The 17,967-nt window shown below is 41.2% G+C and overlaps 1 protein-coding gene across 3 annotated transcripts in view; it reads right to left on the bottom strand.

Annotated features, from left to right (window-relative positions):
- The window catches only part of PCDH11X (protocadherin 11 X-linked), a 418,629-nt gene extending 400,935 nt beyond the window's left edge, over positions 1–17,694 (bottom strand). For all 3 annotated transcript variants that reach the window (XM_058032428.1, XM_058032427.1, XM_058032430.1), the window contains exon 1: positions 17,252–17,694. The gene's annotated coding sequence lies outside the window, so the exon portion shown is untranslated. The remainder of the gene's footprint in view (positions 1–17,251) is intronic.
- Between the last annotated feature and the right edge of the window lie 273 nt (positions 17,695–17,967).

Raw genomic sequence — 17,967 nt, forward strand, 5'->3', positions numbered from 1 at the left:
TGTTTATATGTTTCATTACAATATTCCAGAACTTGTATATCTTTTTTTTTTTTTTTTTTTTTTTAAAATAATCATTTGTAATTGCTGAGGTCAAATCACAGACCAGTTCTCTGACAAAAAGAAACCAACAATGGTTCCCTCTTTGGGCAGAATGGAACAGAGCAGAAAAGGGGGCTTGATTTGCATCACACTTGAATATAAACTGCAGCAGCTGCTGCATTTGATCAAGATAAAATTTCTTTCCCCAGATCTCATTCTGGGAAGCAAAATGCCCTTTTTTCTAAATCAGCTGTGAAACTGAGCCTGGTTACATAACATACATTCTTCCCAAGTTCCCAACACGCTGTATTTGCCCAGGGGAGACTTGGATCTTGTACAAAATTTGTTCTGAATCTCCAGTAATTCTCCCCAAAATTTCCAGTGTCTGTGGAGCTACAACATGTTCAGTGCTACACACCAACACTGCAAACGCTTGAAGGATAAAGGGAAAAATTTGGCTGCTCCAAGATCATTCTTTTCCATTCTGAGGGATCCTTCCATACACATCTGTGTGATTCAGCCTCTGAACATGTGAAAACCTTGCACCAGGCAGTTCTCCTCTTATTCCATGAAAAGAACATTATGGGAGATGGCAGTCAACATGCATTTTCCATATTTCCTATTGGCTCCATGTTTTGTCCAATCAATCTGTCAGAATGTTCACGGAACATGAGATACCGTGTCCTCTGGAAGTGCGTGTCATTTGCTATCTGAATAAACAGGTGAAGAAAAGTGAAACAGCCCTGGTGGTGTCAGGTGAGGCAGTATTTCTGTCATCCTCATAATTGGCACACTAATCAGGGCCATGAAACCTTTAAACTAAAGCAAAATAAAAGAATAAACTGGCTCTTAACATCAAACTAAAAGCCTTATCTCTACAGAAAAGCTCTGCAACAATGAAAAAAGCATTGCTGGCAGTCTGAGGCAGTGCCTGCACGCAGCAATGGTTTATACAAGTGCAGACAGAGCAATTTCTAATGAAGTAAAAGCAGAGTGAAATGGCCTCTAACCAACTCCACGGGCAGCACCACGTGTGTGGTACAAGCAGTGTTCTCTCACAAGGTGCACTGAGCCATGGCAAACGTGCATTATTTTACAGAGATACAATTTCACACACAAATTGCCACCACTCTGGTTCCTCAGCCATTATTGCAGTGGGACAAGTTTACCCAGGGCTGAGTTGAGCCTCTGAATTTTGAACCTGTCTCGCCCTTTCTGCAGTTTCATCACATTTTGCCTGAAAATAAGCTGGAAGGGCTGTGCCTCCCATTCTGCTAAACCCTGCATCTCATTTCCCTTCAGCAAATTTCCACAGCACTCACAGGACACCATCTATCTTACAGTCCCTTAACTACTTCTGAAATGAAGACATACTGACAAAAATACATGAATATTCATGAGATGAATATTGAAGAAACTGTACGTTTCTGACATATTAAAAACTAGTCCCTTTTCTTGAATTAGTATGCACTGAGTTTACAGGAATTAAATGGGGTGAGTTAGAATAACCTTTCATGAAGACCTTTGACAGGAGGATTCATATATGATAAACCTGCAAACATGTCAGCCATTGAACTTGAGGTATGTCAATGTCATTGGGTAGGATTTTGTAGAATTTAATCCTCCTAAGGGGAGATTTTACCAAAATAATTTACCCCTTTGGATCTTATACAGAGCAAAATACTTCTGCATCTCTCATATAACTTTATAGTAAAAACACAGTAATTCTCTGTACTAGTATGGAATATCATCCCTGTTGCAACATACTAGAATTCTGTAATTCTGTCCTATGCTTTGGGTAAAGTGTCTCATTTGTACCAAAACTCCAATAAATCCTTTGATGTTGCCATAAGCAGGATGTCAATCAAAGCCAGACTGAATCACAACATCAGCTTCCCCAAAAACTTAGTTGCAAAGAAAAAAAAAACTAATTTGACAGTTTCCATGCATCCTCTGTTCAGCATTATTTAACTCTGCACTTCTGTTTTTGCCTCTTAACCACTCTGAATTAGGAACCATCAACTTCATCTGCACATTTTAGCATTTTCCTTCAGCACTTGGGTGCTTCCCCATGAGAATTTAATGTTTCATCTTGGTTTGTGTTCCCTGATAGCTTGGCAAAAGGGCTGAGGCTTTCTGATTTCTTCCCCAGTACTTCAGTCTTGCCTCAAAGCCTGTCTTTATTGCGAAGCTCCAGTGCCACACTTTGTGTGCACACACTCCCCTCACCCTGGCACTCTGCCTTGGTATTGCAGCACTTCCATCTCAGTGCTGTGCAGTTCCAGCCATGCACCTCTGCAGCCAAGTCATCACATCCAGGAGATTTCCTCCAAGACTCTGCTCTGGTTCTTTCCCCCTGTAAATTTACAAGGCTTAGGGCAGACACAGCTCAGGCACTCAACACAGCTCCCAGGTAATGCATCGTATTCTCCTCCATCCCTCCAAAGTAAACAGGCAAAAATGAACGAATAAATGAATGAAGGAATGATCATCAGCCGCTGACACAGAAAGTTGAGGCACTGAGGTTTGCCCAGCTTGTTCTCTCTCTGTTATTCTGATACATCCAAAACCCCTGGGAGGAAACCACCATGGGAATTCTGTTGTTCCTGGCTGGGTCCCCTGTCCAGTGGTGCTGCCACCAGTACTGCTGGTGTAGCACTCCTGTCACTGCTGCCATTATTTTGTGCCTGCATGGACCAATTTCACTCTTCTTCAAACCAAATCAAGCAATGTTTTTCTGTGTTTTCAGACAGAGGACACTAACAGGAGAATGACATCAGGCTTCACTTCTTTCACAGCACATCCAAGGCTAGCGTGTCTCTGTGATCAGTGCTGGAAAGAAATGGTCACACAGAATTCCACATTTTGACAGAACAAATCTTCCTGGGTCAGGAAATGATTGTTGCATGAGAAAAAAATATACTAATAAAGATTAATTAATCTTTTTTTTCCCCAAGTTGGCCGCTTCACTGAGCATTCATGGAACAGTTAATACATTAGATATTCTCAAAGCAAAGCAAGCATCTCCTAAGAACTGAAAATATTTTTTTCATTAAATGCACAAAGTTGAATTTTTATATATGTCTGAAAAAGGAGATACTGTAACTTTGAGTGGCATATGCTAGATACAATCCATGTTTTTTATAAGTCAGTGCAGCTCAAAAGACATCAATCAAGATGTGCAGATTTATATAGCTGCAAGAAAGCCTTATACATGTATGAAAGTTTACACGAGATACTGTAAATATATTCAGCTCTCCTAACATCGTATTTATTTTTGTAGGGAAAAAAATCAATTTTTTTTTTCTATTCCAAGATGCCTTCCTTTAAATAATTCGTTAAAAAAACAGTGGCAGGTTTGGGTTCAGTTTTTTCCCCTCATCTCAGTGATCCATTAGTTAGAGTTCCACCAGTAAATCACTGGTCAGTGAGATGAAAGAATCACATCAAGCTGTCCAACTTTTAAACCTTATTCTTTGGTAAGTGTTGGGCAAGAGAAAGAGGAAAAATACAACAAGCAATGAACAACATTCTTATTATGGCCCTCACGGTGTCCTGAAAGCAGCGGGGTTGGGAGATAATGGCAACATGCAGCTATTTACAACTTGTTAACCTTAATGCTGGGCTTGGAGAGCCAAACTGTCTGTGCACTAGCTGGCATCTTTCCTAAAATCTTGCAAGCCTTTGTGAAGCAGAGTTCTAGGAGTGCAAATCATCTTTTGGCACGACGAGCTCTCCCAGCAAGAAATGTTCCTTCTAGGGCCCGTGTCTGTGGAAAAGTAGGAGTCAGTGGGAGACAAACAGGCACAGAAGGGTGGCGGTGGAAAACGAAAATTGGCAAAATGCTTTCCAGTCATGTCGAGAAATGACAGTCCACGAGTAAATTCTTGCAAAAAGGAATGTAAAGAACATGAGATCTACCATTGCACCACTGGTATTTAAGATACACCCAAACACAACGTCAGTACAAAGCACGTCACAAGGCGTTTTCATTAACCTCCCACCAGCAGGCTGCATCACAAAAATCATTCTGCCTGAATGAGTGCATCCTTTTACATTTTGTGATATTTCAGCCTTATGCAAGAGCAGACCTGAAGTCTTTATTCTTGTCTTGATTTACCTTTCTGGTCAGCCACGCTGTTACAAATGCCATGGCTGAAGCCTGCTCAAGAGGATTCTGCACATGTGCCAGGTCAGAGATGGATTTTTATTGGGTCTGCCTCATGAAGGAGCTTGCCCAAAGTCTGAAAGTTTAATGTCCAGCTTAGACCAAGGACATAAATCATGCCTTTTATGGCCACAGCATGTCTGTGCATACACATGGGCCCACATCAGCTTTTAACAGGAAAAAAATAAAGAATAAACTAAAATGCACATACACACATCTTCAAAAAACTACTCAGCAGCAGATAATCTTTAAAAACATTAAGAAAATTCAGCAGAAACATCAATCCTTTTGGTGTGATGGTGATTTTACTTTGGAGCCCTGCTTATTTCCAGTCTGACAATGAATTCAGATAAACTGGTGAGATGATGTTGTGAATGGCAGTGTCAGCTGAAATACACCCTGTTCATCATGATGAGGCTCTGTGAGTACAGCAGTTTGTTCTGCATGTTATTTGCAGAGGGGGTGACCTCTTGGAAAGCTGAGTGGCTGTGAAACCACTGTTGTTGTGTTCAACAGATGTGGGTGGGACACAGCTCACGTTGCCTTATTCTCCAAGTTTTCACAGCATTTGCGCTTCACTGAGGAGCTACACCAACCAAAAAATGCCAGAATTCACCCCAAATACAACAAAACTGTCCTTCCCATTCCTTTTCTGGAGTTTTCTGAAGAAACAGGAGATATTTGGCTGCAAAACATCTTCAGCTGAATCTTAGGTGACCAATTAAAACCTTTCAAGGATCGAAGTTTTTGACCAGTTAGTTTACAAATACTTATCTGCCGTTTTATCTTTCAGTGGTATGTTCAAAACCATTCCCTTTATTGCATCTGTAATGCTTCAGATAAGAAAAAAATGATGAAGCAATTTCATCACAAATGATGAGTTTTTATCAGCATTGCTGCTGGGTCAGTCAAGCTTGAGTGAGTAGTCAAGGGTATGAAGTGCCTTGTGGAAAGGCAAACTTTTAACCAGGCCTCTGCTGTCACTTGTAAATTTACCAAAAAATGTAACTTCTTTTTCCTTTTTTTTTTTTTTTAATTCATTTTTTCAATCTACAAACCTTTTATTAATTCATTTTCATTTAATTGAGGAAATCAGAACACAAGACCCTCCAAATTGATTATCTGTTCAGGAAGGGGTTTTTCTGGCACTGCACTGGTTTTTGAAATCTAGAAATGAAGGAAACATTTATCTCAGGCTTCTTCCCTTTAAACTCAGATCATTGTAGTCATACCAAAAAAATTCTCCAAACAGTGAATCTGGTTCTGATTTTGCAAACAGACTTACTTTAATCCTACTTTGTATTTCAATGCACAATGCAGCAACACAGATCATTTAAAGAGAAACAGTTTTTTGGTTTGTAAATCATCTTCAGGGCTTCTGCTTCAGAAGAAGTGTGCAGATCACTCACATTCATCTTCCCTTTAACGACTGCTCCCAGTAGAATGTTTACAGCTTTTTTAACCTGTAAATCTGATGACTCCCTCAAGAGATTCATTAAAAACTTGAACAGGATTTTCTTCTCCTACAACAAACAATACTCTGATAACACTTTCTAATAATGAACACATTCCAAGGGAAATTGAAAATCTGTGATTTCCCTGTGGTCATAGAGCCCATACATGGTATCTTTGATGGTAGCTATACATTAAATTACACTCTCTTGCCTAGATATGCTTGAAATTATGGATATTTGAAATTTGTTTAGGGTAATTCAAATCAGGGGAGGATCAGAACAACTATATGTGTTTTGAATTTCTGGGCACCATCCTTTATTTGCATAACTTTTACTGCAGTTGCACCAATGCAAAACAAAACAGAAACAGTTCATATATATGTACCTCACCCAGAAGATTTAATATAAAGTTTCTACACTGAACAATTGCAATATGTTAACTAAAAGAGCATGGATTAGGACTGGAGTGGTGTAAGTAGCTCACTTTATGTCCAAAGCTGACCACGGACAGTGCTGTGTCCTATTCCTGACCATCAGGCAAGGAGAAGCTTTTGCTGAATTCCCATCAGTTCATTCTGGTTCACCAGGGCATTTCAGTTCTAAATCTTTATCTCGTAAGATAGCCATCTCTAAATACAAGATGGAATAAAAGTAATTGGTAAATGTTCCCAGTCGGCGGCAAAAATAGAAACCGAAATGATAAAGAGTAACTGAAAACCAGTTCATCCCCTCCTCCACACAGGGAAAAAATGGCAAAAGATTATTTTCTGCTGGAGATGACTAATTATATTGACATTTTTTATATTCAGCACCATCAGGGTTGATTGTCTCAAAGCAAGCCTAAGCCCCACGTTAAAATGCACTCTAAGAAGCAGAGTACATGGTACAGATAGCTTGCTATGGCTCAGGTTTTTCCTAAAGAATATTCTGCATAATTAGGAGATTCTACAACATTTTGTAGATCAACGCTTTATTATTAAATTTTCTAGTAATGGAAAAGCAGTCCCTACATAAGGTACCTCCTGGAACTCAGGGAAACTTTGATTTAGCTTCTTGGCCTACCCAAGATTTCCCTGTACGCCATCTGCTCTTTTCATTTATTTAAAATCCACATCTGCAGGGTTCTGAAAACATCAGGCTGAGAGTGTCTAATGGTTCAAATGCAATACAGCCTTTACCACACGCTCATTAAGATAAACAAATAATTAGGATAAGCAGTTTTCATCAATGGAATCTGGAGGAAACAGTCCATAATTGTGGAACAACTACGCTAAATGTCCAACCTACTGAATGCAGCAGACATTCATTGAAATATTTAGTAACACCTGAGTATTTTTAAGGGGAAATGTTCTTTTGCAGACAGCAGAAACAAAATGGTACAGCAAGAGTCAAGGATGGAAAATACTGAATGAGTACTTGCAGTATTCTGCTGAGCTTTCAGTGAAAATTTGCCCAAATAAACCAACACAAACCCACGGAAGTAATTTTCAATCTAAATTTCAGCTAAATTTAGTATAGGCAGTATTATGATCCTTTTAGATGTACAAAAAAAATAGCAATGACATCATGTTAGACAGACAGCATGGGAAGCAAGTGAAACTACCAGAAATGAAGCTTGAACAACAAAAATTATGAAATGCTTGTTCACATTCACACACCTTCATTGTTGCTTCCCAGCGAACAATTTTTGTTTGACTGCCTGTTTTGACAAATAATTCAATGATAAAACAACAAATAAATTAGAACTTCTGTAACCATAAATATTCTTTTTAGAGGATTTTTATGATCCTTGGTTTCATTTGTAGGGATCTTTTATTATATTTAATCAGAGTAGCTAAATTTCTGCCCATAAAAGCATTGTCTATTCTCAAACTGATTTGTTCTCGTATCCTCCCAGCCACACATTGTTAAGTCCCTCTCTAGAAACTGCATTTCTTGCATTTTTCTGTAGGGAATCTGCCAATCAACCTCCAGTCACTCTTGTAGTCAGGAGCAATAAACCATCAACATGAAGCATCAGCAGAACACTCCTCACAAATACAAAAAAAATTACACTCAAGCTAATGTGTCCACCCCAGAAAACCCTCAGGAAAAACTGAATTAACAAGTTTGTCTTACAGCTCTGAATGTCAACTAATGTAAGTTTTGTAGGACTAAGGGAAAAGAATCAGTCTCAGGTTCTCTTGCCCTCAGCTCTGTTAATAAAGCTGAGGCTTCTGCTTTCCAGTTGGCCTTTAAAGAAGAACAAAAATGAACAGCAGGGTTTCCTCGGAAAGAGAAAGGAAACTAAAAAGGATTTTGTAGATCAAAAGCAGTGCTTCAACCTGTATTCAGAAGGGCCCTGCTCAAAGTGAAGAGATGACTTGTTGAAGGCAGCCTTGTCTCTATAACCTCAGCTGAAGGAGGCCTCCAAAATTACACCAAATAGCACATTGTGAGCCAGGAATAGCAACCAGTGCTGAGATCCAACCCAGAAATAACAGCACTCTGCTCACTAGTTGGTTTCTCTCCTTGTCCTGTTCCTCTCCACCACCTGAACAACCAGAACAGCAAGGACAGAGCAAGCTCCTGAATTTGATCGGAAAATCACAGTTGAGACAAGGCAAAAAGCAGTGACCTACATAGAGGAGTCAATGTCTTTTTATAGAAGCACAGGGAAGTTCAGACTGGGAGACTCTAGAGAGTCTGTCTAGCCAAACCTGCTTCCAGCTTCTAAGTTACATTAGGCTGCTCAGGGCCTTGGGTCAAGCTTTGAACACTGCCAAGGATACTTCTGTATATTCAGTGAACATTTTTGTAGTGAGCGAAAAGGAGAATCCGCTTCAAGTATTTCTTTTTGGTTTACTACCAAGATTACCTAATGTGCTTGCAGCACGTCCAGTCACCGGGAAACTCAGTGAATAGAGGTTTTACATTCAGGAAACGTAAAGTGGCAAAGGAGCTAGTGCAAATTAGCATGTAGAACTCAGCCTAAAATCACACTGGGATCGAGAACAGCAGGAAACTCTTCATTTTGATGGAAATATGGGACTCCAAATAGGCCTTCCATTTCCAGGGTCCTTCAAAAACTGAGTAGAACCTTCAAAAGCTGAGAAGGAAAATGGGAAAATGGCTGTTGGCAACCCACAATGGATTTGACGTTTCTCCCTCCAAAACTGTTATGGCTGAGGTTGTAAAAATGACATCAGTGAAAGAACATTAAAAAATAAAAGGAAAGGAGGAAAATCTGCCATAAATGTGGCTCACAAAATGATGAATATCATCCTAAAACTGGTCTTATGGATCACAAAACAGTCTGTTAAAAATGTTAATTCCCTCAGCCCTCAGACTAAGAAATATCTGAGCACAACCAACTTTTGTGAGGCTCATCAACAGGTATTTTACTACCATAGTAACGCACTGAAGCTGTTTCCAAGAGCATCTTGAAATTTCATCATTTCCACTTCACTTCCCCTTAGAGGTTTCCAAAAGACCTATTTGTAGTGCCACGGTTTTACATAAGTTTCATATGTACATGTAACCACCTACACAGCACTTAAAGAGGTGTCCTGACCAAGTTATCCCTTTAATCACTGGAGCATCCCAAATTTTTCAGAAAGCAATTTCTGTGAGCTGATTAGTATCTCCATCAACCAGTGCCTCGCAGTTCAGCAGATCAGCAAAGTGATTTCTGCTCCAGTAATGACTGAATCAAGACACAGATCCAACACTCTGAAGTGGCTGCGCTTCCAGAATTTAGTTAATCCTGCAGTAGCCACACCTGCCAGCCTCTTCTAAATCACTTACTCTAAACCTTTTTCCAATGATTCCTTTCAATGCTTTTTTTTTTTTAGTATTTATAATACAATAGAGCCTAAAAGTACTGTACCTGCCAAAATGAATTACATGTAAAGAACTGAGACTCTCCGCATTTTTTGCAGAGGCACGTTGCACAATTTTGGATTCAGACATTACTTTTTAAATCCTCTTTTCTTGTTAAGTGCACTACAACAAAAGCACACTGACATTAAGGGGACTCATAGCAAATGGCATTTTTATAAAGCCAGATAAAGTCTTCATCAAATTTAACAGGCAAATATTCTGGGGTTTATGTCTTCCCACTGATGCTGAACAATGACCAATACCTGAAACCTGCAGGATAAAAAACAGCCAAAGGAAGCAGTTATGGGGCAACTGACCCAGTATATGATGTTAAGCAGCCCCAAAGAGCAATAATACTTGCTTAATTAAGATTTATTTTTGTATTTTAAAAGCTCCCTACCCAATGATTCCAACGAGTACTACTCAAACAGGGAATTGGAGCCAAATTCCATTCATATTGTCAGGAACCTCCTGCTGAATGTGAGCTGTGGAAGGCAATGCCATCACAAAAATACTGTCCTAGCATAAAAAAAATTACCAGCACATTTACCTTTTTCTTCAGTTTAATGGATATTACAATGGATTTCAGATTTAACCCACAATTCCACAAGGAATCTATGATTTTATTAATAAAAGTAAATTATTTTCATCATAAATTCAGGTAAATTTCAGCCAGTTCTTCTCCTGTTTATAAACTTCCTTTGGTGTTTTAACTTCTGTTTGTTGTATAATTTTAGATTAATGGAAAGTAGAGAGAATATTTCTTGTTTAGTGTAGTATTTCTTGTTTAGTGTGATTGTCCTATATGTAACCATGTCTTTTTCCAGTGCTGAGGGTTCCACTGCTTTACCTGGACTGACTGGCTGATGTTTAACCATTTAATGGGCCACAAAACACAGAATGTTAAAAAAGGAGTAATTGGCCCCAAACTCAACCATCAAAGCACCAACTTTTCAGCTTCAAATAACGAATTTATTTCAAAGACAGTTGAGTCAAATTTAGAAGGTGAGAAAGAGCGGGCAGGAGTAAATTCAATTTACCTTATTCTCAGCGATGGAAGAAAGCAGGAATTTTTAAGTTCTTCCATTAAAACACTGAAAACTGTTCAGAGAGCCCCTGGAATTCAGGCACCAGGGATAATTCCCGTCTGCACACAAGCTCAGGTTGCTCAGAGCCGCCGATGGCTCAGCACAGACACAGCCAGGAGGGCTCACTGCCCACAGGGCTGCCAGCACTCAACACATCCCACCTCATTCCTCAGCCAGAACACAACAGCTCCTGACCAGAGACACGAGTGAGACATTTCTTTGAAAGCATTCAAGTCTTTGATTTCTGGCTTTTTTAAGTGGTCAACTTTTTTCTTTTTTTTTTTTTTTTTTTAATGATATGCCAAGTGTCTTTTTTCTCACCCTTTCTAGCTTGAAACACCTCAAGTTAATGTTCTGTGAACTGATCTCAAACATACTTTGCATTCTGCTTTAGGGTACTCCCAGTTCATGAAAATGGTTTTCTTTCTCTATGTGGATAAATCTAAACTGTGCAAGATACACCCTGATATTTGAATGAGCACTTGTCAAAAAACAAGTAACTGTAACTGACGGCTGATAATTCTGCAATTGTTTAAAGAGGGATTTTAAAGGAGTTTCTTGCTAAGAAATTGTGGTTTATGGTGTTGTCCTAGATATATTTAAAGGGCTTATATATGGTGGGGGAATATGTGAATACCAAAAATCTCATGATAGTTCTACTTTTCTAGTCATCATCATTCCAGATTGATTACAAACAATTAGAATACATTTATTTCTCAGAATCCAAGGTCCCTTCTGTAACTTTCCCTCCTCAGATTTCACTAATGCCATAAACAATTGCACATGTACAAGCATGTGGGTTTTTTCCTGAAGTTTCTGGTGGAATCATAGCAGATAAAGAAGTAATAGCTGCCAATTGAGCTGCCCCTTGGTCAGAGGACGAGGCCTCTGTAACAAGATAGGAGAGCAAAACTCTTGATTTACTTTATATATCACATTTTCTTCAATAAGACATTAAATTACAGGTCTCCTGAACATGAATTTTAAACAGAGATCTCTGGATGTACGCTCAGCTGACAAGCACTGCACTGATCTCCTGGAGGACAGTCCCAATTACCAGAAACTGTTTCAAAACCCTTCACTAGAATCCTTTCATTCTGGGAAGCCTCAAGTGAGGACAAGGTAGGGAGACGAACAGAAAATGAATTTTACGTATTCTTTCCCCAATTTTCATCCCCAAAATTGTTACTGTGTTGCATTGCACTCCTGATTTTGATTTACAACACATTGCCACGTACATTTTCCAAGGGTCAATTAAATGGCTGACATAGTGAAGCCATTACTCCCTTTAATGATAGCTTTAGTTTCATCCTGGTATCCTCCATATATTTATAAATTACTGACAGCAACTATAATCTAAACAAACTACTACACTGAGGCCCTAAATCATTTGAGTTCAGAGTTATGTGTGCGTGTTACAGCTCTTTAAAAGTCACCATTTAATGGAATTTCCAACCACTAGAGTTCCTCTGCACTTTTCTTTAGGGAATGCTAGGGCATTCTCTTTGGCTATTTAACAAGTCTAGGTCTTTCATCAGAAACATCCCACAAGTCTTAGGAAAATCTCTTTCCAGTTTGTGAATCCAAATTGCACCTTGACATGATGCCTCCAATTGAAGCTAGGCTCCATTTCAGGGAGAAAAACACCATCACACCAAGGAAAAGCAAAGATCCAGGTAACTGTGTGCCTGTCAGGACACACAACTCCACATCTGTCAGGAGACAGGGAGACACAAACTTCTATAACTACAAAAGCAATCACAGAACCTGGAGATATGACTAAACATGGGTTTAAATGATTCCTTCCATCAGCAGAGATGAAAACTCAGTCATGAAACCTCCTTTCTCAAGAGGATTATTTTTTAAAAAGTGAACTAATGAAATCTGAGTTACAGGCTGGAGGGAGAGAGTGGCTTTTTTATAACTGTTCCCCATGCTCCATTTGATGCAGTTCAGTCATCCCCCAAGCATTTCACAATTTCCCCAAGTATTTCATACTTTCCTTGGGGTGGGCATGCCTGTGCCTTGTGCCAGGGACTACAGCTGGAAACATGAGTGCATGTGGCTGCAGCGTGCCCACGTGTGGGAGCACGCATCCAGCACATCATACATTTCCATACATATACATTTATTTATTTAACAAGATGGCACAGTTGGTTAAATGAAATATGCTGTGCATAAGCATTATAAACTTACACTTGATTTTTTTTCCCCTTTAGCATGTATTTCCTGCTACTTCAGTAGACAGCGTCGAGCGTACATAATTGCTAATTAAATTCCTACAACAATAATAAAACTATGTCCTTAAGGATGTAACAGATAAACACTGATATGCAAACAGACTACATCACCAGTGACATCTCATTTCCAGACCGGCTTGGAGGAAGAAAATCTTCCCCCAAACAACCATATCACATCAAAGTAGAACACAAGGCAAGATGTTCCCTTGGCAGGAAGACAAAGCACAAGTTTCTGAGCACGGGAACTGCCACATCAAACCCCCCAGCAATGGCTTTAAAGACAGTGGGCACCTCTGTTCGTAATTTCACTGTTGAACTTGGAAGTCTCCAGTGACTTCAACATTAATCTGTCTCTCTAACAACACATTTGGCTCTTTGATGGTCTGGTTACTTAGGTTCCTTATGCAAGTTAAATTAAGGAGAACAGCAACCATTTAAAAAGAGCTTCCTTGTAAAGGTAGTAAAGCATTTGCTGTTAAACTGGCAGAGTTCTGCCACCCGCAAGCAAAACTGCTCGACAGCAATGCCTTCAATACATCATGGACATGCAGAACTCCTGAAGGACTGGCAGAAGTTAAAAAATGTACTTAATGTAAGGCAAAAAGCAGTTATGGAAGGCCCTACTCGACCAGGAATTTTTTCACAGATTGCAGGAAGATTTGGCTCAGGCCATGTTGGATCAAGAAGGCTAAATCTTGCATAATCTATGGGAAATCATATATTTCCAAAAAGTGTCAGAAGTAATTTCCAACAGGATTTCACCAAGCACAACGACAACAGACTTCAAAGGAAAAGAATACTTAATTGTGACACAGTTTCTTACTTATTGTTAAAACTACCATGATTTGATTGTGTCCACAGACTAAATCCCACAGTGTTCTTCATCTGTATTTTAATTTCACATTAACTTCTCCTGACATCATATTACTCCCTGTGTATCTGCAAGGAGGATGAGTTTTCAAAGACCCAAGACAGACATGGTCACTGCTACTTCACAAAAGAAAGACAAATGCCACAAATTCCCTCAGCAAACTCTTTGCAGAAAGAGGTAATTGGGACAGAAGAATATTAATCTCCCTTAAGAATTTTTATGTAAATGGCAAACAATGCTCATTTATTTCATCCAGTCTAAAATATTTAGAATACAGGAAGCTGCATCTCGAAGCCTGGCATTACACATAGCATGAGCAACTGTACTCTTGGATCCACGTGTATTTGTACTCCCAGGAAAAGGCTTTGGGATGCTTTAGACAAAGGAGCTCTGCGTTGTCCCCGCTGGCAGTCAGCTGGGGGGAAGCAGGATTGCCGGGCTGGCTGTTCCAGGTGAGCACCTGGCAAGTGAGAGCCAGCAGCATCCTCCCCAAAGGCTCCCAACACCTGCGTCAGACAATCAGCACTGTTCAAAACTGAAAGGCTCTCTTTGGCTCATTGAAAGGAAAACTTGATGGGTTGCGATGCAAGGTTTGGGGTTTATTGTTCTTGAAACTTAACCCTCCAAAGAACTACCTGGAGCAGTGCCAAAGGCATTCGTTCCCACAGGGTGTGAAACTGAACAGAGATCTGACTAATTCCTGCTTGGAGCCAGGGCTGTCCTCCCTTAAGAAAAGTCCTATTGTCTGTTTAACAACCGCAGGGTCCTTTCAAATTCAGGTAGAAACACTCACCTGGATCCAAAAGCGCCTTTTGAAAGGTTTTCCGGGTTTTCTTCCCCTTTTAACCTCTCAATTTTTCATACAGGTGTTGTTTCCTGCTAAGCTTTCCATAAACTCAACAGCACCAAATGCTATTAGACTTCATTGTTTTGGATATCTGTTTTTTCTTTTTCCTGTATGAATGTTCCAATTTAAGCTTGGAGCCGGTCCTTAAACCAGCTATTAAATTCCTAAGCAAATGTGTTTTAATGGAAAGGCTGACACACTCCTAACCGTGGGGCTCCACTATGAGATTACTCAAGTCCACCTAGAATACAAATGCAATACAGGACCACAGGTTCAGATCTTTGATCTCTTTTTTTTGCAGAGGCTGTGATGTATAAAGCCAATTCCACTGTGCAGACAGTACTACACTGAATATAAATTATCCTTTAACTATAGAGAGGCTCACGTTTAAAGAAATGCTTCAAGAATGAACAATGCAGCCATGAAGTAGAGTTCTTCTGTAGCAAAAATACACACCAAGATCTGCATGGATAACCGTGGTTTCAAAGGACAAAATTTCTTCCATTGCTGTTGTTTGATAAAAAATAGAGTAAAATCTGGAGTATTGGACATACAGAAGTACAGTTTGAGCATACTCTTTCCATTAAAAAAGCAAGCTAGGAATACTTGCTTTATTGCCCAGATTAAGCATCATTCCCCTAAGAGGCATAAAAAAATGATTTTAAAATGTGGAAACCAACAGTCTCTACTGAATATGGCTTGAAATTTAAACATGTCTTTTCCAGATACCTCTTCAGAGAAAGAACCTTCTGCCTACTGAGCTAACACTAAGCTCCCTGGAGTTAAGCCATGAATATTCTAAACCTATCTCTTACAATTCAAGAAAAGTTGCCTTTTGCCAAAATAAAATGCTTAAGAGGAGTTCAACAGGCTTATACTGCTTTTCCTCATTTTATTTAAAATAAGTGTTTCCGTCTCAACTTCATGCCAAAAACACAGCAAGAGAGAGACTGAGTTCTGGAGATGTTACCTGAGATTCTGTACACAAATGGGAAGACAAATTCCTTCTGAGAACATCAGCTATGCAGGGCTGGTTTGCAAATTAGCATTTAACCAACTCTTTTGCAGTTACAGAAAGGAATGTTGAGGGTTGTCACACGGATTTCTCTGCTGTTTATATCAGTTTCTTAGGTGGTGCTCAGCCATGGAGCATCCACGCTCTGGGATGTTTCTCCGCACGCCAACTTTGTTTGTGTGCGCGTGAATGTTAGTAAATAAATAAACAACTTTGTTCCTTATCTTACCTCCTTTGACCTGTGCAATCTGCCAGATCAATGCTACTTCCACTGCAGACAAGAAAAAAGTTACAATTTATCTTTCACTTAATCTTTTTTGTTGTCCTCGGGCTTCCTTTCAGCAAGGCTTGAAGAAGGTGCTCTTTGTGGCTCAGTTCTCTGTGCCAGAATGCAACTGAGCACAAAAAGAATGCAAGGGTGAGCTGATAGTATCTACTGTCCTCAGCTCTGCTTTGGCTCAATAAACTTGAACATCTTCTCCCCTCCTCTGCCGATTGAGATAAGCAGCAACAATTACTCAAAATGCATTATCAACTCAAGCTCAAAAGGCACGATCAGCTGAGCCGACTGCATCTCTCCCAGCCTCAGTTTCCTTCAGTGTCCGAGAAGGGCAAATAGGTCCCTGCTTGCCTCTTGCCATGCACCTCGCAGCTACTTTACAGGCAACTACAGCCAGGCTGCAAAAGGAGAGTAAAAATCACACAAATCCTTCGCCTTCCACATCGCCTGCAAGGCTTCTGCCTGTAGCCTGCAGGCTGCAAGATCTGTACCACGATGGCAAAAGTCACAAACCATCCTTCCCTTCCCCACACGATCACGTTCTCTCCTTGCCTTTCTGTGTTCTGCTCTCTCCTTGCCTTTCCGTGGTCTCCATGGCTGAAACCAAGAATTCACTGGGCATCACTGCAATGCCTCTAACCAATTCTAACTGTATCCAGAGCCTGAGTCAATTACAACACATTTCAGCTTCATCTGGTTTGCATCCCATTCCAGCACTCCACATACACAGCAACTTTAAGCTTACAGACATCCCTTCATGGTTCAAGACAATCCTTCAATCAAAGAACTTCATTTACAATCCAGCATAGTTTCTGCTTTCTCTGCTCTCCACAGCAGCCTGGCATTTTGATGCAATCCTCATTTAATGCAATCTCCATTACAGGATTATGATCACATCAATAAAATGTTCCATATGGGTTTTTTTGGGGTTTATTTTCGCATCCCTCACCCCCTCTCATTAATAGTAAGCACTATATCTGCAAAAAACAACAAATCAAACAGGCTGATGGGATGCTCTAGGGAGGTAGCGGGGGGTACACATTCAACAAAATGCAGCAGCCAATGCAAACTGCCCATCGGAGACCGAGCCCGCGGATCTCCTCATTCCTGAGCTAGGCGAGTCGCTCAGTGTCCGCGCCGTGAGCACACATCCGCGCCGCGCTGTGCTACCAGACTAAAAATAAATACAGCTTTTGCAATCACTTGTGAGCTCCGTGCACTTTTCACGGGAGCAGACTTTCATTTGACTTGATCGGTTCCAGCCTATCCATACTGCTCTGGATGAACCGCTGAGGCTCTGCTTCCAATGCGGGGGGGAGGGATGCTGGACAAAAGATATCACATAAAACGATACAAAAATCCCCCTTTTCCCCAAGCCCCCTTCTTACCTTAAGTGCCTTCTCTGCACAAGATGCCAATCTACATGGGCTCCTCAGCACATCATCAAGGCGTTCAGAGTAGTGAAGGCTGCCCCACTGCATGGAACTTAGACCGCTTTGCAACAGCAAATCCTCGATCCAAAGCACCAGCCGCTTCTTCCCATGCAGTGTGCCGAGCGCGAATCACACACGACTTCCACATAGGGAATAAAATTGTAAAAGAAACGGGGAGGGGGTGGGGAAAAAAGATATCCTAACTTTTAGGTAGCCTGAGTTTGTTTTATTTCTGTTGGATTTAGTCAATTATCTGCTTTTGCAGCCGCGAGACGACGGAAAGGCAGCCGCGCTCTGGAAGCCCCGCACCAGTCCGCAGAGGTCCGGCCGCGTAACCCCAGTTGCGCGCAGAGCCGCTGACCTCGGCGCGGCTCCGCAGCGCAGCCCGGCAGCCCTTCCCCGGCCGGGCGGCTGCGGGCACCGGAGCGCCGGTCCCCCCGCGGGGCAGCCGCCGCCGCTGGGCGCTCGCCCGGCCCCCGGCGGGGCTGGCCCGGTGCTGGCCCGGCTGGCCCTGGGGGCGCGGGCTGCGCTGCCGGCGGCGCCCCGGAGCCCGCGCTGTCCCGGCGGCGGCGGCGGCGGCGGCTCCGGCTCGGCTCTGCCGCGGCCGCCCGCGCCCCGCTCTGCCGCTGCCGGCCGGCCCTCCCCGCGGCTGACATCAGCGCCAGGAGGAG

The sequence above is a fragment of the Melospiza georgiana genome, chromosome 12 (assembly GCF_028018845.1).
Source record: "Melospiza georgiana isolate bMelGeo1 chromosome 12, bMelGeo1.pri, whole genome shotgun sequence".
NCBI classification, from domain to species: Eukaryota; Metazoa; Chordata; class Aves; order Passeriformes; family Passerellidae; genus Melospiza; species Melospiza georgiana.